Source organism: Phocoena sinus, chromosome 4 (genome assembly GCF_008692025.1).
Source record: "Phocoena sinus isolate mPhoSin1 chromosome 4, mPhoSin1.pri, whole genome shotgun sequence".
NCBI classification, from domain to species: domain Eukaryota; kingdom Metazoa; phylum Chordata; class Mammalia; order Artiodactyla; family Phocoenidae; genus Phocoena; species Phocoena sinus.
Genome location: NC_045766.1, coordinates 72,386,364 through 72,407,306, shown reverse-complemented (window position 1 = coordinate 72,407,306; position 20,943 = coordinate 72,386,364). Strand labels below are relative to the sequence as shown.

Here is a 20,943-nt window from a genome sequence, read left to right as displayed (position 1 = left end):
GAGAAAGCAGCTTCAACAACTTGATCATCTCTATCAAGTCTAACAAACTGTCAATCTAGAGCAATCTGTAGGCAGCTAGTTGTTACTGAATAGCACACATTTGCTGGTAAAATGGCAAAAGTGCAAAGGTTCATATGGTGCAGAGGTGAGGAAGTCCGGAGTAGCTGAAGGTCACCCATCCTTCTGAGGCTGTTCTGAAGGCAGCAGCAGGGTTTGGTGAGAGCTTGCAGGTAATTTACAACAGAGGAATCTCACTCAGTTCCTTCCTCCTTCAGTCAGTCATGCAGCATCTTCCCACTCAACCATCAAGACAAAAGGCTGAGGCAAAAGGACTCTAGTTTTCACCATGATTTTAAAGGTTCATTGTAGGGGAAGGGATTGACCAGGAAACTATCTTGCCCAGGGAGGAGAGCATTTCTGGGATAACCAAGTTTTTCAAATGCAGAACCCAACTTTTATAGATGCATTTTCTCTGGGAAGAAAGATTAGGTGAAACATCAGTGGACATGGTACTCCCTCAAAGACTTAGGAGTTCTTAAGACACTGACGCATTCAGTCTAGGACATCTGAGAGCTCAGGCAGTTCTTGGTCTTAGCATTAGTTACCAGGAGTAGTAGACCCGGGCCAGCTAAGCCCCAGGAAAGGCTGCAATGCACGGGCCTCGACATTCCAGATGGAGTCTCTCTCAAATTACACTTCTCGGTGCTCCTTAAAAACTGTCTTCAGTGACTGCTCCCAAGAGCTGCTTGCGTCTTTCACACACAGTCTAGCCACGGCTCTCGTTTTAATTTGTCCCATGGTCATGCCAGTGCAATGACCATTCTCGGCAGCACTTTGGCTGTTCTTGGTCCTGTGGTCATTCCTCAGGCACTCAGTCTTGTACTCGCCCCACCTCCAGAACCCTTCATATGAAAAATATGGAAACTAGATTCCAAACTTCGGTTATATTTAACTCTTATCACTGGACACACTGAGTCTGTAACAAATAATCTGCCCCTCCCCTGCTGATTTCAAGGGTGTTTGGCTTATAAAGGGCAACCCAACAAACCATTCTTCATTTAAGAACATGCGTAGCAATACTGATACCAGTGGAGTCCGTGTCACAATGATTCATGCTTAATAACTTTAGACAACCGTATCACACGTGTTCCTGAAACTGAGAGAAGAAGTTTCAAAGTCTCAAAATCTTTGGAGAAGTGGCATTAGCAGAACGCAGTTTGACAACAATCTTTCCCACAGAGCTCCAAAAAACGTTGTCAGAGAGGTGGGCATGGGGAAGGTACAGGGCCAATCCAAATTTTAATGCGGATAAAATTGGCTTGAACACTGGAGTGGCCTCCATAGTGCAACCCTGATAGAGCCTGTGAGGCTCCGAGGAGAAGGGGGGCCACACGGGGAGGGCACGGAGAGTGAGGGGGAGGGTCATGCCTTCTGGAGGGTGGGTGTGTTTTCTTTCTTTTCCGGCTACTGTTACCAATGTGGTGAGTACATCCCTTCAGTTGAATGCCCTGGAGAGGAAGCCCAGGGCTTCCTGTTGTCTTACCAGTGCTGCAAAATGCAAGTTAGAAATAAAGAAAAAAGGGAAAAGGGCAGGGGGGAGTGGGAAGCTCCTCTGGGACGCCAGCCTCCACGAGGGAACCCAGCTCACCTTTTCCTTGAGATGTTGCAGCAAGGGCACATCCTCAGCTGCTTCTCAAATCAGTCAGGATCCAGAAAATAATATATCTCCAGAGAAAGGACATTTTTGAGCAACAACAGAATAGATAAGGTTGGAGACCTTAAAAGGAAGGATAAGCTAATACATATAGAGGGATACTGCCAAAGAAATACACTTATCCCCTGCTTAACGCCCTTAAAATTCTTCTATTTGTGGGGCTCTACCCCAAAGTTTTGCAGTGTTAGAAAGAATCATTTAAATATCAGATTCTGTTTTACTTTGCTGCTATGCGCTCTTAGCTATCTATGAGATGCTTGATGAGATTTAGCTGAAATAATATCCTGGCCCCTGGGGTGAAGCACACAGGCGGTGCCAACAGGTTGCCACATATTTACATATTTACCTATTTATAGCACCATAATCAATATAAATACTTATTTATATCACCACATAACTTACCACTTAATAAAATAGCCTGCCCTCGCCTTGCTTTTCAGTGGCCAATTTTTTTCTTCTATTCTTCAAAAGGCCAATTTTATCCCCTTTGAAATTTGGTTTGGCCATGTACCTTCCCCACACCCTCCTCATAGATAACATTTTTTGGAGATCTGTGGGAAAGACTGTGGTCAAGCTGCAATCTGTCACCTCTCCTAAGATTCTGAGAATCTGCAAGAAATTTCTCTTAAACTTTTCAAGCCATCCCTGACTCTCTTGAACTAGATTTCTTTAACAATATTATCTTCCTCTGTTGCCTGTGTTTCACATCACAGTACATCCTTCCTTTGAAAGAGAGATAACAACAACAAAAATTCCACTTTGATCGTAACAGTCGATTAGAAAGGGAAACTCCCTCCAGTTTTCTAAATTTTCAAACATGCTATGCTTTCCCCTTGAAAGAAACGTGAGTTTTGCATCCCCAACTCCATTTCCTACAGTTTTCCTAAAGGACTGCCTGGTAGGTGGAGACAAAGGGAAAGAGGCGCAGACATCTTTGTTGCTAGCATCACCCTCAGTTCTTTTTTTTGTTACATCCAGCTGTGTTTCTAAAGGTGATGTTTTGTTACTTCACTCTTCTTTACCAGAAGTTCCAACAGTATTTAAATTATCTTCTGGACCAATATTTATGGAAGACTATCAGATATTCTGCAATATGTATCATATCCCAGAGAAAAGACCTTACGCATGTGTTAAGTACCAACCTACAGTGCAGTAGGTTTGCAGAAGGAGGTGCTCGGCTCGGCTCCGTCAGCTGGATCTGCTGGGGAGTGGGGAGCATTGTGACATAGATTGAATTAAGCTTTTTTTTCTTTTTTCAGTTTTGAAATAAAAACTGTCATTAATTGCAAAAATGGCTACAAAGTTTACTGAAGCATTCATCCGAATAAATACGATAAATAAATAAATACATTATGAATGGGAAAACGGAACAAATATAACCTGGGAATTGATAGTTTAAATGATCACGATGAAAAGAGATTTAATATTATGTGGATTGGGTGAAAATGAAAATACAGTGAGGCACGACAAATTGCTGAGCAAAATCAATCTCTTTATTTTTAAAAAATTTTATTTTATATTGGAGTATAGTTGATTTACAATGTTGTGTTAGTTTCAGGTGTACAGCAAAGTGATTCAGTTATACATATACATATATCTATTCTTTTTCAGGTTCTTTTTCCATACAGGTTATTACAGAATACTGAGTAGAGCTCCCTGTGCTATACAGTAGGTCCTTGCTGATTATCTATTTTATATATGGTAGTGTGCATATGTTAATCCCAACCTTCTAATTTATCCCTCCCCTGCAACTTTTCTCCTTTGGTAACCATAAGTTTGTTTTCTAAGTCTGTGAGTCTGTTTCTGTTTTGTAAATAAGTTCATTTGTATCATTTTTTTAGATTCCACGTATAAGTGATATCCTATGATATTTGTCTTTCTCTGTCTGACTTACTTCACTGAATATGATAATCTCTAAATCCAGGCATGTTGCTGCAGATCTCATTATTTCATTCTTTTTTACGTCTGAGTGATATTTCATTGTATATATGTACCACATCTTCTTTATCCATTCATCTGTTGATGGACATTTAGGTTGCTTCCATGACCTGGCTATTGTAAATAGTGCTGCAATGAATATTGGGGTGCATGTATCTTTTTGAATTATGTTTTCTCTGGACATATGCCCAGTATTGGGATTGCTGGATCGTATGATAGCTCTATTTTCAGTTTTTTAAGGAACCTCCGTACTGTTCTCCCTACTGGCTGTACCAATTTACATTCCCACCTACAGTGCAGGAGGGTTCCATTTTGTCCACACCCTCTCCAGCATTTATTATTTGTAGACTTTTTGATGGTGGCCATTCTGACTGGTGTGAGATGATACCTCATTGTAGTTTTGAAAATCAATCTATTTAAAGGATCTAGAGAATGGATCCGTTCAATGGATCTAGAGAAACGAATTGCCGAAGATAAGACAAAGAGACATAGGTCTTTATCTAAGTTCCAGTTTCACGTGAACTTTAATACCATTTGGCATGTGTATGGGGATAAATGAATGAAGAAATTACACATGAAAAAAAAGAGGGTCCAAAAATGGAAAAAGGATGAGATATCACAATTTCGTAAATATTAAAGGAATTAAAAAAGCTGAGTACAACAGTAAAAATTCAAAATGTACAAAAGTATGAAATAGTTCAGTGGAAATATTTTCAATAGGGCAAATTAATTACAGAAAAAAAAGATTAAAAGGAGGAAGAATAAAATATTTGAATTTGTAAAAACAGTTGCATTTCCAGGTGAAAGAACTGTTGGCATAAAGAATGTGTTTACAAACAAGAAATTGGTACTTATGAAGTCAGTCCCTGAAATATGGTCCTATGTTTTGAAGAGAATGAAAGTACAAATTTTTTTAAAATTTATTTTATTTTTGGCTGCGTTGGGTCTTCGTTGCTGCGCGTGGGCTTTCTCTAGTTGTGGCGAGTGGGGGCTACTCTTCGTTGCGGTGCACGGGCTTCTCATTGCGGTGGCTTCTCTTGTTGCGGAGCATGGGCTCTAGGCACACGGGCTTCAGTAGTTGCGGCACATGGGCTCAGTAGTTGTGGCTTGCGGGCTCTAGGGCACAGGCTCAGTAGTTGTGGTGCACGGGCTTAGTTGCTCCGTGGCATGAGGGATCTTCCCAGACCAGGGCTCCAACCCGTGTCCCCTGAATTGGCAGCGGATTCTTAACCACTGCGCCACCAAGGAAGCCCCAAAATATTTTAAAAATGTGCTTTATTTACTTTTGGCTGCAGGTAATTTTACTGAGGTTTTCGAGGTGGGGAGGGTTTCTACGACTACTGAGTTTTCTCTTGGTGTTTTAACTCTCCCACTTCCTGCAGGAGGCAGAACATCTTTCCTTGTACTTTTTTAGTTTATTCAGACCATTGGTGAAATCTTTTAACAGCTGGATTTTGTTTTTTCTTTTTGATAGCTGTTAACTTGAGTACTCTCCCCCTTTTGGCATTTAAGATCTTGTAAACAGGTACAATTTGTTTCTCAGGCTTCAGAGGAAGAATATTGCTGATACTTCTTTAATTATGTGAGAAGCTCAGCCTCTGGTGGCTGGCATTGTATTCTAGTTGGGTCATCACTGAATTTATCATCTTTTCCCTTCCTGATTTATTTCATCTTTTTCTCCCCAGTTGGCACCCACTCATCCCCCTTCCCCTTTTCTTTCATTTTCAGGTGTTTTCTTGAATGTATTTTTGTGAGTTCATGACCAAATTTTACTTCTTTTGGGGGGCTTAGCTTTCCAATGTTGATTTCTTTGCCTCATGAATGTAAATCTCTGTGCCGTTGCAAAATGTTGAACTGTTTATTTTTGTATTTTGTTCATAGTTCTAATCACTGAATCATTTAGGGAGTTGTGATCCTGTTGCATGGTAACCAAGATGGTGCATGGCTTGTTTGTTAAGACTTAGCTGGTACCTGAACTTTCATGTCCGTGAGGTTTGTTCATTTTCAGAGGACAATTTAAGTTTGAGTTGCTAGCCGAAACTACTAGGTTCTCATATTACTGGGTTTCAATATTACATTCTAGATTCTCCTTAATTTCTGGTGCTGGATGACAGTGCTCAGCACCTCCTTTGTGATAACTGAGTAGAGCTTCCTTTGGAGGCTTGTATCAAATGAGGGAGGGTTGCTAGTTGAATGGCCCTCCTCCTTTGAGTTCTCAATGGCTAACAGTTTCTATCTTTCATGGGACATCTGCATTTTCCCAATTCCAAGCTGCTCTTGTCTACATAGATAAATTTTTTTAACCAACTATTTGATGTCTTCCTTGTGTCTTCCTTGTGATTCCTCAGTGTCTTCCTTGTGATTTCAACACTGCAGACCTTTCAGGTTTGTTAACTTTTAAGAATATTCATTCATTTGCTTGGGGTTTATTTCAAGCCCAAATGCACAGAAATACCAACCAACTACTCTGTTAGGTAGGAAGGTAGGACAGTCTTAGGTCTGGGTATAGAATCTACTCTGAGGTTACCCAAGGTAGAAGAGCAGCACTGGAGTAACAAAGAGCCTTAAACTGTGAGCTTATACTTGACTTCTAACTCGACGTGACCCTTAAGGCACGCGTTTTCCTCCTGGACTTCACCTTCCCCACTTACAAAATAAGGAGGCCGAACTAGATCATTTCTTCAGTGACTTACAAATCTAACGTTCCATGATTCTCAGGAGCTTTCTGTTCATCTCTCTGTGTGAAGTAGGCAAGTATTATAAATATTTATAAATAAAATATTAATTGAAAATAAAATTCTGAAGAATGAGCGGTCAGCCTCGTTAAGAAACAGCGCAATCCGGAGGTGCCTGGTTTGCTGACGACAAAAGATGATGATGGAACAGCCTTACCCTCTGTTACCCCCTTTTATCTTATTGTGTATAACTGTGAGCTTCCAGATTTGTGAGAACACATACACGGATCTTTTTTTGTTGTCTGCAAAGGTCTTAGCCAACACATATCCATTCTTGATCCAGTAGCCCTCTGAGACTGGTGTTTTTCAGATCTACCCTTCTCATCAGGGTTCCAGGATGCATCTAAGGGATAGAGGGCAGGAACCTCCCGCTTAGTGCCCCTAAAATGGGCTGGAATTCCCCTCTGCCACAAACCAACTGACAGTAACTGAGGAGGACAGGGCAAGAGGAAGGTTAGAAGTTACTGAGCATGACAAGGGGTGCTCTGCTGGTGAACTGCCCACGGGTTTCTTGGTATCAGTCAACTGGAGCTTAAAAAAACCCCATCTTCATCATCCTACCCCTACATCCTCAAATCTGACATCCTAATCGCGGAATTACAGCTCAGTGTCTTCCTTGTGATTTCAACATTGCAGACCTTTCAGGTTTGTTAACTTTTAAGAATATTCATTCATTTGCTTGGGGTTTATTTCAAGCCCAAATGCACAGAAATACCTTACTTTTTCCCCCCATGCCCTCCAGTATTCTATAATGAGGGAACGGGCACACAACCCTAAGACATTCATTCATCCAGCAAATATTTTTTGAGCCCCTGCCATGTGCCAAGCACTACTTAGCCCTGGAAATACAGATAAAGCTATTTTTCTTCTCATTGGTTTCACTTGTAGTTACTTTTCTTCACTTCCATTTCCCAGACCCTCCACTGTTCCTGACTCTCCTCAGTATACTTGAGAGCTGAGTACTGAACCACTCTAATTAAAATAGGCCTCAAGGGGTTTCCCTTCCCTGGTGGCGCAGTCGTTGAGAGTCCGCCTGCCGATGCAGGGGACACGGGTTCGTCGTACCCTGGTCCGGGAAGATCCCACATGCCGCGGAGTGGCTGCGCCCGTGACCCATGGCCGCTGAGCCTGCATGTCCGGAGCCTGTTGCTCCGCAACGGGAGAGGCCACAACAGTGAGAGGCCCGCGTACCGCAAAAAAAAAAAAAAAAAATAGGCCTGAGGTACTCCTTGCTATATTTGGGCACTTACCAAAAGGGTGTGGCACATGTGTAATAGAAGCTCTTTTCTGTGTTTTCAATTTTCTTAATTTAATGTGCTTCTGAGAGAGCAGTTTCTGTTCCTGTGTCAACACAATGGTCCAAATAATGCATGTAGACGCTCCTCACTCTAGGAGGTGAAGCTTAGGCTCCTCCCATCCCCCTTGCTTTTGGGTGTGGGCTGGACTTAGTGACTGGCTTTCAAGGGATAGAGTGTGAAGAGGGGAAAATAGCAGCTTTACAGTGGAGAGACTTGGCAGATATTACTTTAACCAGGCAATCAAAGTTGACATCACCAGGGATGTCATGTGGATATTATGCACCCCTGATATGATGTGATGAGATAGGTACATCGCCTCATGGAATTCTTTCCACAAACCCATAATCTCAGTCTAATCATAAGAAAAAGGTAAGACAAACCCAGTTTGAGGAACTTTCTACAAAATACTTGACCAGTACTCCTCAAAACGGTGAAGGTCATGAAAAACAAGGAAAGACTAAGAAACTAATAACTAAACACAATGTAGTAACCTAGGACAGATACTGGAACAAAGGTCATAAATTAATGAAAAAAAATCTAGTAAAATATGAATCTGGAGTTTGGCTAGTAGTAACATACCAATGTTGGTTTCGTAGTTTTGACAAGGGGAAACAAATTGGGTGAGAGGGGTATGGGCGCTTTCTGTACTATTATTGTAACTTTTCTGTAAATCTAACATTATTCCAAAGTAAAAAGTTTATTTTAAAAAATTCCTAGCAAGACTGATAAAGAGGAAAAAACACAAATTATCAATATCAGGAATGAAAATAAGAATATTGCTGCAGACGCTACAACATTAAAAAGATAATAAGATGGTATAACTATCTTTGTGCAATAAATTGAACAATTTAGATGAAATTAGCAAATTCCTTGAAAAATACAGGTAAAACTGATATAAGAAGAAAGAAAAAATCTGAATAGTTCTATAAATTGAATCTGTAATTAAAAACTTATCACAGGGACTTCCCTGGTGGTGTAGTGGTTAAGAATCCACCTGCCAATGCAGGGCACATGGGTTTGAGCCCTGGTCTGAGAAGATCCCACATGCCACGGAGCAACAAAGCCCCTGCACCACAACTACTGAGCCTGCGCTCTAGAGCCTGTGCTCTGCAACAAGAGAAGCCACTGCAGTGAGAAGCCCCGCACAGCAATGAAGAGTAGCCCCCGCTCACCGCGACTAGGGAAAGCCAGTGTGCAGCAACGAACACCCAACGCAGCCAAAAATAAATAAATAAATTTATTAAAAATTAATTAATTAAATTAAAAAATAAAAACTTCTCACAAAGAAAATTTCATGTCCAGATGGCTTCCCCAGTGAGTTACTCAAAATGTTTAAGAAAGAAACAATATCAATATTGTTCAAATACTTTCAAAGAGTTGGGGAAAAGGGAATACTTTCAACCTGTTTTACAATGCTAAGATAATCCTGATGTCACAAAAGAAAAATTACATTACAAAAAAGAAAATTATTAGACAATATCTTTTATGAACCTAAATATAAATATCCTAACCAAAATATTAGCAAACCAAATCCAGCAATATCCAAAAAGTATATCACATCTTGATCGGTAATGCCAGATTTGTTTCAGTAATTCAAGAATAGTATAACATTTTAAAATCAATCAGTATACATTTTGCATTAAAGATTAAAGGAGGGACTTCCCTGGAGTTCCAGTGGTTAAGACTCCAAGCTTCTAATGCAGGGGGCACAGATTTGATCCCTGGTCTGAGAACTAAGATCCCACATGCTACATGGCATGGCCTCCCCTCCCCCCCAAAAAAAAGATTAAAGGAGAATCACCTCAGTATGTAGAAAAAGCATTTGACAAAATTATAAACAGCTAATGATAAAACACTAAGCAAACCAATAATTGAGAGAAACCCTTATTAATCTAATAAATGGTATCTATCTCCAAAAAGCCTATAGGTATCATCACACTTAATGCTTAAATACTGAGCACTTCCCCCTAACATCAGAAACATGACTGATTGGTGGTTCTGTTACCACCAGAATTCAATATTGTACCAGAGGCTCTAGCAATTACTATAAAGCAAAGGGAAAAAGGCATAAAAATCATAAATAAAAATGGCATTATTTACCGATGACAAGATAATATATAGAGAAAATCTGAAAGAATCTGCAAATATATGATTAGAATTCAAGAATGAATTAAGTAAGGTTATTGGATAGAAAATCAATATACAAAAAACAACTGATCATGTTTTATGATCAATTAGAAAATGAAAATCTTAAAAATATAATTTATAATAACTTAAAAACACTAGATATTTAGGAATAAATATACTGAAAGATACGCAAAAGTCCTGCACTGAAAACTACAAAATATTAAGAGAAATTAAAGAAAACGTATCAATGGAAAAATATACAATGTTCATGGATTAGAAGGCTCATATTACTAAGAAGTCAAATCTCACTAAATTGATCTATAGATTCAGTTCAATCCCAATCAAAATCCCAGGAAGATTTTTTTGTAGAAATTGATGGGAAGATTCTAAAATGTATATGGAAATGCAAAGGACCTAGAAGAGTCAAGGTGTATTCAAGAAGATCAAAGTTGGAGTTACACTACCAGATTTCAAGACTTAATATAAAGCTACAATTAACAAGACAGCATTGTATGGGGATAAAGACAAAGAAATACATTCACAGAAGAGAATAGAAAGTTAAGAAATAAACTCAACACATATAGAGTCACTTGATATACAACAAAGTCACCACTGAAATTCAATGGGGAAAGGATGGTCTTGTCAACAAATGGGACTACGGCAACTGGATATTCTTACAGAAAAAGAAAAAGGAGAACCTTGATCCTCTATTTGACACCATAAGCAACATTTCATTTGAAATGGATTATAGACCTGAGCATTAGAACTGAAACGATAGAATTTATGTAAGAAAATAAGAGCATATCTTCATGACTTTGGAGTAAGCAAGAATTTTTTAGGCAGGACACACAAAGCAATACACAAAAGAAAAAAATGATGCTTCAAATTGATTAAAATTAAGAGTGCTTATCAAAGATGTTATTGAGAATGAAAACCAAGCCTTGTACTGGAGAAGATTTTCACAATGTGTATAGTCAACAAAAGCCCCATTATAAGAATATATAAAGAATTTCTAAAAATATGTAAGAAAAAGACAACCTAATTTTTTTTAAATGGGCAAAAGACACAAGCAAGATTCCACAAAAGAGGTTATCCAAATGGACAAATAAGCACATAAAAAGATGTTCAAATAAGCAAAATGCAGTTAAATCTGCAATCATTTACTAATACCCATTCACTACAGTGGTTCAAATTTAAAAGACTGACAACAGTCATTGATGAATATATGGAACAATTGAACTCTCTCCATTGCTGGTGGGAATGTATATTTATGCAGCTTTGGGAAATTGTAGGATAGTGTGTGCTAAAGCTAATTGCATGCCTATCCTACAACCAAGCAATCCCATTCATAGTATACCTCCAAGGAAAATGAGTCCACCAAAAGACAAGTGCAAGAACATTTCTAGCAGTTTTATTCATAATAGCCAAACACTAGCAACAACTTCAGAGGGATGGATAACCAAATTGTGATATATTCATATAATGGAATACCACACAGCAATATAAAAGAGTGAATTACTGTTACATGCCACAGTGGATTAATCTCACTGCCCTGTGTCGAGCAAAGAAGCTGGATGCCAAAGAGTACATACTCTTTCACTCAATTATGTTCGAGATAAGATGGAAACACTCTATGGTAGTATCAATAGAAGTCAGAGTAGTTGTAACCTTTGGGGGGCTGGGTATTGACAAGGAAGGGGCATAGGGAGCCTTCTGGGGCACCAGAGATGTATACATATGTAAATATTCATTGAACTGTACATTTTAAATTGATGCACTTTGCTACACTTCTATAAAATAAAAGAACAATGGAACAAAAATAGTAACCAATCTAGACAATAATAACAGTGTAGACAATAGATAATGAAAGTCTGGAGCAAAGAAGTGAATTTGGAGACAGATGTTGAGAGGGCAGTGTTGTAATTCCTGAGTTGACTCTTCAGGACTCCATTAGAATCCACAGACATCTCCTTACCAAGAAAAAAAAGTGTAAAAATAGCCACCCCATAATGATTAAATACATTTATTTTCTTTTCAATATTATCTTGTATTTCAATAGAGATTGTTGCTTTAAACATTTGAGATAAACGTTTTTTCAAAAAGTGAATTGCCAGCGTTACAACCCTGCTTAGGAAAACTTGCCAAGGGGCTTATTAACACACATGCTATTGCCTGTGAGAAAGTTTAAAAAAAAAAAATGGAGCTGTGGGAAACAGGCCTCTGAATAACAGAAAGGAAGGAAAGCTATTTCCTCCAGTGAGTGGTGAATGTGTGGAGAAGGGACGTAGGTGACAATCCTTCCTCCCTGTACTTTTCCCTCATGCAAGAAGGAAAGAGATGCAGATATATTTCCTGAGGGGATTTTCTCCAAAGCAAGGTGTAAGCAAAACATAGTGAACCAACCCAAGGCAATTGGGCTGTTTATAATTATGAGGGTCTATCTAGTAGATAACACATGAGGTCCATAGGTCTCCCAACCCACAGTGTTGCCGCTACAATGAAAGCAAGTCTCAGCCCAAATTTGGCCACACACACATAATGGTTATTATCAGGCAGGCTTAGAAACCCGTCTTAAAACTTGTTCTGTGGACTTGATGAAGCCCCAGGTGGGTGTTGTTTTAAGAACTCCATCTCACTTGAAACAAATAAAACATGAGTCTCCTGTGAGGATTCAACTGCCATCTTGTTAAACTCAAAGGGCCAAGACTCTTCTGAGTCAGTGGCTGGATTACAGGACCATTTAGGAGACAAGCCCAGAACACCATTCTACAGGGTTTGGGCCACCAGCTTGTGACTCTGACCATGCAATGGCAGGGGTGCTCTTCAATATTTCCAGGGAATCCACACCTCTTGGGTCACTACTAATGTCACCAAGGGAAACATGTCTAACATCCATTTTGCTAGTTAACAAAGCCTCTGGTGTGAACTGGACCAGGAATGTGGGAGGTATTTCATGACAAGCTTTGCTCACCACCTCTGGAGAAAACACTCCTGCTTAGGACATCTGGCTGTCTCAGGCTTGTAAATCCAGTGTACTTCACACATGTTTATATCGCTGTGGTTCTGCTGAAGCCGTCAAAGTAAATTATAGACAACAGAACAGAAGCTGTCACAGAACTGATTTCTTAACTGAGGGACATAAAAGTCAAGGTTGGTGGAAGGGAACGAGGCTCTCTCTTTGACATTAGGTCCAGGGATGAAAGAAGAATTGTGAATGATAAAAATTAGGAATAATTGAGAGAAAATAGGAAAAAAGAAGCAGTTACAGTAACATTGTTTAAGTTTTTCTTAATTTATTGCCTTTAATAAAAGGGGGTTGTAAACCTTTGGAAAAACAATGTGGAAATCAAAGCCACAAACTCAGGTGAGCACTAAAAGAGCCTGCTGGGGGCTTCCCTGGTAGCACAGCGGTTAGGAATCTGCCTGCCAATGCAGGGGACAGAGATTCGAGCCCTGGTCCGGGAAGATCCCACACGCCACAGAGCAGCTAAGCCTGTGCACCCACAACTACTGAGCCTGCGCTCTAGAGCCCGTGAGCCACAACTACTGATCCCAGGAGCCACAGCTACTGAAGCCTGCATGCCTAGAGCCCGTGCTCCGCAACAAGAGAAGCCACTGCAATGAGAAGCCCGCACACCACAACAAAGAGTAGCCCCCGCTCGCCGCAACTAGAGAAAGCCTGCGCGCAGCAACGAAGACCCAACACAGCCAAAAATAAATAAATAAATTTTATTTAAAAAAAAAAAAGCTGGATGGATTACCAAAACCAGTGTTCAAATCCCACCTCTGCCACGCACATGATGCTGAGTTGCCTACTTTTTACTTCTCTCTCCCTTAGCTCCTTAACCTGTGTAGTAGGAACAGTAATTCCTTCCTAGGGAAATTCTCTGCAAGGAAACCCAAACCCAGCCGTTTCAAACGCCTGACACTGGCACACTCCTGCTCCCTGGTGGCGATTTTTAGAACTCTGTGGGCCGTAGTAAGGGCAAAAATTAAAGGTGGAAACTGTAAAACAAAAATCATGAGATGCCTTCCTTGTAATGCACAATAGCTTTTTAATTGCTAATTTTCTTACCTTCTCAGTGCCTTTCCCCTCCTCCTACTATCAGTAGTACACACACTGCAGGAAGTTTCAGGAGTCATCCAATTACCCTGGAGGAATTGTAGTATATTTCTTTTCATTTGTATTTTTCCTTCTCCTCCAGATCACAAGGATTTAGGGAGCATATCCATGTCTTTATGTCCTTAGAATGGCCTTTTTAGGAGTTGTGACCACAGAGTCAAAGCTGTGGGAGTTACACAAAATCCTGCTGGAGATCATTTAAACATTAAAACTTGTAGTACTAGTAGGTAGAGAGAATATGAAAAGAATTCAAGATTGAATGCAGCAGTAAATAGATTAATTGGATTTAATTAAGAAGTGAAGCAACTGATTTATAGAGTTTCACCCATCCTAACTAGCTGATAAAATGGAAAGAAGCTCAAATAATTAGTAGGACTTGTAATTGGAACCCAAATGAATAGGAATACTAATCCAACTCCATCGATAGAACAATTTTCTTTCTTAAAAATATCATGCATTTCCCCATTTTTCAATACTGTCAAATATGAGTTTGGAGTTGGAGTGGGAGAGGGAAGCAACAGGAAGAAGTGAAAGGAGTTGGAGGAAGATCTAGAAATGGGGATGGAGTGGGAGCAAAGTCCTGGCAGATGGATGCTGAAGTCAACTCTTGCCCTGCTCCACAGCTGACGTGGTGCCAGTCCCCAGGCCTTTCCCCCACCTTGTGATCTGGCACCCTCATGTTGCTTCTTAGTTGACCAGGGCTCCTGCTCTGTCTTCCCACCTGGACATCCTTCAGTGGGTCTTGGCCAGGACCCCATTGCTACCCTTAACACGTGGATCTTTTGTCTGTTACAATTTTTCACTTTCATCTGCTGGCTCCAGCCTATCCCTGAGCAAGGTAGTGATGTAGCTGAGGTATTTAGGTGTGATTCAAGAGTCCTGAATGGAGAATTATGAGTTTTGGGTTCCAGCTCCAACTTGGTAATTAACCAAGCCACAATGTCCCGAAGACTTGATTTCCTTTTCTGTAAAATGGGTATATCTATCTTCCCTAGCCCTAGGAAGGATTGAATGTGTAAAATACATGGGCAAGTGCTTATAAAAGGTAAGGCTTGTATCATGTAAAGCAGTGTCATCAATAGCTAGTTTATGATAACCTGCCTCCTCCAGCCTTCCACATAAGAACTCTGTGGTGCTCTCAAGCTGTCTCCTTCCTGCCTGTTTTTTCCCTTTCCCTATCACAACCTAATCTTTGTGTATAGTTGCTATTTACACCTTAATAGTATTAAATCAGAGATTTGGACAATTAAATCCAAGATAGTTATACCTCGCCCAGAGATATTTGCATGTTAAACCAAATAGGGTAGTAAAAACATTTAATCCTTGTTTAAGAAATGTTAACCAACAGTTTGGGGTAGGGGAGAGAAGCGAGGCTTTCCTCGAGCTCTGAAATCACTTAATTCGTTCCTGAATTATCCCATCGGAGCTGGAATTCACAGTGAATATTTGGATCAGTGTTTTAAAAGGATAGCTTTAGAGACTTGAATTCCATTTTTTTCTATACATATGGTTTGTTTTTTAACTGGGATCGTATTACATTTATGGTTAACATCCAATGGCCCAACATGGTCCACTGAGAGACATAATAGTGAGGTGGTTTAGTGCACAAATTCTGGAGCCAGGTGACTTCAGTTCAAATCCTGGCTCTCCCAGGTATTACCTGCATGTCCTTGGGTGGGCTATTTAACTGCTCTGTGCCTCAGTTTCCTTATCTATAAAATAGGCTTATTGGGTGGATTAAATAAGTTAATAATAGGTCTAAAACATGTAGAACATGAGAGTTCCCTAGTGGTCCAGGGGTTGGGACTTGGCGCTTTCACTGCCCAGGGCCCGGGTTGGGGAACTAAGATCCCATGGGTGGCGTGGCCAAAAAATAAAAATAAAAAATTACATGTAAAAATTCAAACCATTTAGAAATTTATTTTTAAAAACTAAAAAAATCTCACTTAAGTTCCTCCCCTCTCACTTAAACTTCACTCCCCTCTCCACAGGCCATGATTTAAGTTAACTTGTGATGATCCTTCAAGAGTTTTTAACTGATTTTTTAAAAATCATGGGAATATAATTTACTTGTTTTTTGGCAACTGGTTTCTCTCAACAGTGCAGCTAGGAGGTATTTCCAGGTCCCTGGTCTACCTCTTTGTTCCTATGGGCTTCCCAATATGCCCACAGCACGATTCACTTAACCCATGTCTTATTGATGGATATTTGGGGTTTTTCCAATTGTCCACTAGTATGTTCCCTTTTCACTCATTCTTTTCTTTTTGTAATTCAAAACCATCAAGCTGAACCTTAGCAGGGCTTCCTCATTTCACAATCATAGCTCATTTCCTATTGAGCAAAGCTTCTTCCTCAGGTCAGCTCTTGCCACACCCCTAAGGGTGGGGGGCTTTTTCCACAGAAAGAAGAAGTGGAATGAACTATCCTGGGCCTTAGGAGCAAACATGCCCATTCTCTTGACGGTGATGCCCACGCTGCTTGGCCCACGCAGCACTGCTGCCCCTGGGGCTCCTGAACAGCTAATAACCTGAAACAACAAAATCAACGTCACTTTGCCTCCAGTGCGGTTGGTAAGTTGTAATAGATGTGGAAACAGACAGGATGCCTTCCCATGACATATACCACCTCATGGAAGAGAGGTGTGTTCCAGGGTGAGTCTGTTCCCTCAGTGTCATTCCAATATACGCTCCTGTTTTCAGGGGTCACTGGCGATATGGTTCCCTGTCATAAATGCTCTTTCCTCTCCCTTTGAGGATGAACTGAAATCTGACCCCGTTTTTTTTGAAGCTTTCCCAATTGCTCCGGCCTATAATTGTACTTCCCTTTTCTGAATTTCTTCAGCAAGAATGCCTTCTAAGTGCAGAACACCTTGTAAGGGTGAACCCCTGGGCCACAGAACCAGGGATTGTGGGGAGGTTTGAGATAGAAGCCCATCGTATACCTGAATCTCATAGAAATAATGTAGTTATAAGAGGAGAGGCCTATAAGCAGAGAGACACTATGGGCTATACTGGAGTTAATATGTACGAAAGGGAAGTGTAGATTAGAAGCATGTATACCCACGACAAGAAAGAAGGGAAGCAAGAGTCTAGTGCAGTATTCCTCAAAATGCAGTCTGGGGAATTTGTTAGAAATGCAAATTCTTAGACCCCTCTGCAGACCTACTAAGTCAGAAACTCTAAGGGTGGGGCCCATCAATCTGTTTTAACAAGCCCTCCAGGTGAGTCTGATTCATTGGGAAGTTTGAGAACCAGTGATAGCAAAGAAGAGACTTTTGCAACTGAAAATCTCGGGAGAAGTAGAGCAGCTAGAGGGACTCCAGGCGCGGCTCATGCTTCACCCATTGTCAGCTGCTGCAATGTGGATCTGGTGGTAAGAAGTGGAGGAACAAATCCAAGTGACACATGGTCCTTCCCTTCAAGATGGGATGCATAAATAAGACAGCAGTCCTACAGAGTGAGAGGGACTCTGTGCCAAAGTGATGGTTGAGACCAGTGGTTCCCAACTGATGTGCCTTGGGGAAGCCAGTCTGTTACAAATACAGATTCCTAGATCCCACCCTGAGATATTCTGATTCGCATCTGAGGAGTGACCGAGTCTATACTTTTAAAAGCTGCTCAAATTTTTATGACAACTGTAAAGAGAAGCCTGGTTTGGGAAGCCTTGTTATAAATAGTGGTAACGAGGAGGTTCTGAGTAGGGAGGGGAGAACTCAAGCCTGGGGTGGGAGGGAAACTCCACCTAGTAGGAAGGGATAAGCTCCCTTCCAAGGGCCTGTGCCCGTCATGTATTTCCTGGAGGGCCTGCAGGGACAGGAGAACTACCGCCGTCTGGGGCTAAAGTTCTGCCTGAAACTTGGCCCCAGGATTTCTCTTCTCCGTGCCAGATGTGGAGACTGATGGAGGAGACACGACAGGAGGAAGGCTTTTGGGAAGAGGGCGTGTGATGAAGGCTTAAAGGTTAATGTTAATTATCCAGCAAATTGTCAGACCTTCTCAAGAGCTACTAACCAAAAGACTGAGACTGCTTTTTTTTCTTAAGGGAAGTGGGGGCGGGTGGGACGATTTAGAAAGCTCCAGAAGTGATTGAGCTCAGGCAAAGCTAGGATTTATCTAGTCCCTGCTCTAGACTGCTCTCTGACAGTCGCAGTCCTAAGAGAGGGGGTGTGGGGTCACCACCTGAGTTGGTGATAAAGCCATCATCTCCAATGGTCTGCAAAAGTTGATTTTATAAGCAGAGCTTTAAGAAATATCTCAGGTGGAACTCTGAAATGGGTTAAACTTAGAAACATAAGGACTGAGCTGCTGTGGTTAAGTTGGGGGTCCAGTTCCTACGTCCTTGGTCTCCTTCCTTCCTATCACTAGGGAACAATTACCATTCCCCACCCCTCCCCTACCCTGGCTCCCTGGGATGACACTCCATAGAGAGCAGTTTGAAAAAGACTGATCTGGTTGACCTCCCATCCAGAGCCTTGAGAGATTGCTTTCAGGGACAGCCAGATCACTACTGCACAAAGTCATCCTTCCTACTGCTGGAAGCTTTCATCCTCAGAGACTTCTTCCTTTTACTGAGGTAAGAACTGCTCCCTAAACTTCCACCCACTGTGCCTAATTTTTCCCTCCGGAAGTACTGCTACATTCTTCCACATGAAAGGTCTTTAAATAAATGTTCATAAAGACCATCTTCTCTTTTCCAGGCAAAAGCCTCATCACGTCTTCCAATAGATTCTTGTGTGACGTGGTCACTCCCTGCGGAACATACTCCAGTTGGTCCATGTCCCCTTTAAGACAAGGCTCCTGAAGGAGGATTTGGCTCCAGACAGGATCTGGCCAGGGCGCTGTGCATCGGGGCCATTCCTCCCCTTGATCTGGACATTAAGCCTCAATTAGTGCATTGTGGGATTACATTAGCTTCCTTGGCAGCCACTCTCCAGTCTGTTCATACTGAATCTGCTGTCTACAAAACCTCCTCTATTTCACATTAATTGCTTTTAAGTGAATTCTTTCCCATCCTGTGCTTCTGCAGTTGACATTTCTTTTTTTTTTTTTTTTTTTTTTTTTTGCGGTACGCGGGCCTCTCACAGCTGTGGCCTCTCCCTTGCGGAGCACAGGCTCCGGACGGGCAGGCTCAGCGGCCATGGCCCACGGGTCCAGCCGCTCCGCGGCATGCGGGATCCTCCGGGACCGGGGCACGAGCCCGTGTCCCCTGCATCGGCAGGCGGACTCCCAACCACTGCGCCACCAGGGAAGCCCTGACATTTCTTAATGTAAGAGCTGGACGTTACTTTTAGCTCCATAAAATTTCATCCTGTTGGTTTTAGTCCAGTCATGAAAAATATTTTAAAATCTTGATTCTGTTTTTCAATGGCTATTACTTCCCAGCCTTAGTTGCCTTGAATTTTAGTGTTACTTTTGTACATCTGGAAGACTGCTAACGTATATCTGGAGCTTGGGGGGAGGTGGAGGCGAGAAACACTTTTTTAAACTTCCACTTATTGAGTACACTCTTATTTAATCTTTCATCTTTACACTGGCCCAGTGAAAACAGATACTAATATTGCTTTTTTTTTTTTTTGCGGTACGCGGGCCTCTCAGAGGCTCAGAGGCTGTGGCCTCTCCCGTTGCGGAGCACAGACTCCGGACGCGCAGGCTCAGTGGCCATGGCTCACGGGCCCAGCCGCTCCGCGGCACGTGGGATCTTCCCGGACCGGGGCACGAACCCATGTCCCCTGCGTCGGCAGGCGGACTCTCAACCACTGCGCCACCAGGGAAGCCCTAATATTGCATTTTATAAAGGAGGAAACTAAGGGGAAGGGAGGAAGATGAAGATCTTCCTCAGTTACCAGCCTCAGTGACTACTGGGCATGCAGCTGCTTCTACGCATGCACTCACACATGCAAGTTACGTAAGCTCCACCCCGTAGTCTTAAAGGAAGGTTTGGGTTCAGCTGTGACTAATAGGCTTATTTCCAAAGGGTGGAAACAAGAAAAACTAACTCCTGTGTCCTTCTTCTTAGAGTGACATCTCATTAGCCTTTTGAAGAAAATGAAGTCAGGCATAGGAGTGGATGAAAATTGGAAACAGCTAGGAAAAGATGAAGTTGGATTTTAAAAGTAAAGCTTCTTGAGCATATAATGCCATAAAATATGACTTGGTCATACAGGTGTTTTAGTTACATGGTCTTGGAATTTGCATTTGTGGCTTCATCAGGCTGATAGAATTTTTTTCCTTGTCTTTTTAGATGCTGCAGGAGGAAGCGATAATCGATTAAGTGAAGGATTTTCCCCATATTACCCTACTTTAATTTATCTTCACAGCATTTATGATCACATGATACTTTTCTTATTTACTCATTTCTCCCCACTGAAATGTGAGCTCTGTAAAAGCAGGGTCCTGTCTGCCTTATTCTCCTCTGTATCCCTATTACCTAGAATAGTGCTCGGCACATATTAAGTGTTTAAAATGAATGAATCTAAGTATGACACAGAAAACTTAACATTTTAAAAAGAGTATTTAAAAACAACATACAAGGCTGAGCAAGACTCACTTCGAACTCACTCTGGATGTAGATGTAGGCACATTGTTTAAATTTTAAGAAAACACTACTAACATCCTTCCAGGGCCAGGTCAAAGCTACTTTTTGATAAATTTTTAAAAATGTACTGCCCTCTGATGATAGTGGGGGGGTTAATTTTAATTTTAGCATCAGTAGTTGGACATCCCAGTTCCCTAAGACCAAACCATGGCTTTGGGTAATGGCAGAACCAAGGTGTGGCCTGGGAGGGCCTATAAAATACACAATGTGTTTGCTATGCATATTCAAGACAATTCCCCTAGCTACTGCTCCTACTTACCCCCAAACTTTCCAACCAGGTTGCTGTCTCCAGCCCTCTCATTCTGGGGTCCCAATGGTCAGCTTGGCAGTGCTAGGGTGGGCCTGCTCAGAGGTGGTGTCAGAAAGATAGTGACACCACATGCTTGCTTGGGCCTGCTGGGACCCTAAGAGGTG

General features: G+C 41.4%; 1 long non-coding RNA gene across 1 annotated transcript; it reads left to right on the top strand.

Moving 5' to 3' along the window:
• The first annotated feature begins 16,142 nt into the window (after positions 1–16,142).
• LOC116753202 lies at positions 16,143–18,959 on the top strand. Its single transcript, XR_004349705.1, has 3 exons — positions 16,143–16,586; positions 18,403–18,507; positions 18,632–18,959. It is a non-coding gene; the product is annotated as an uncharacterized LOC116753202 (long non-coding RNA).
• The last annotated feature ends 1,984 nt before the right edge of the window (positions 18,960–20,943 follow it).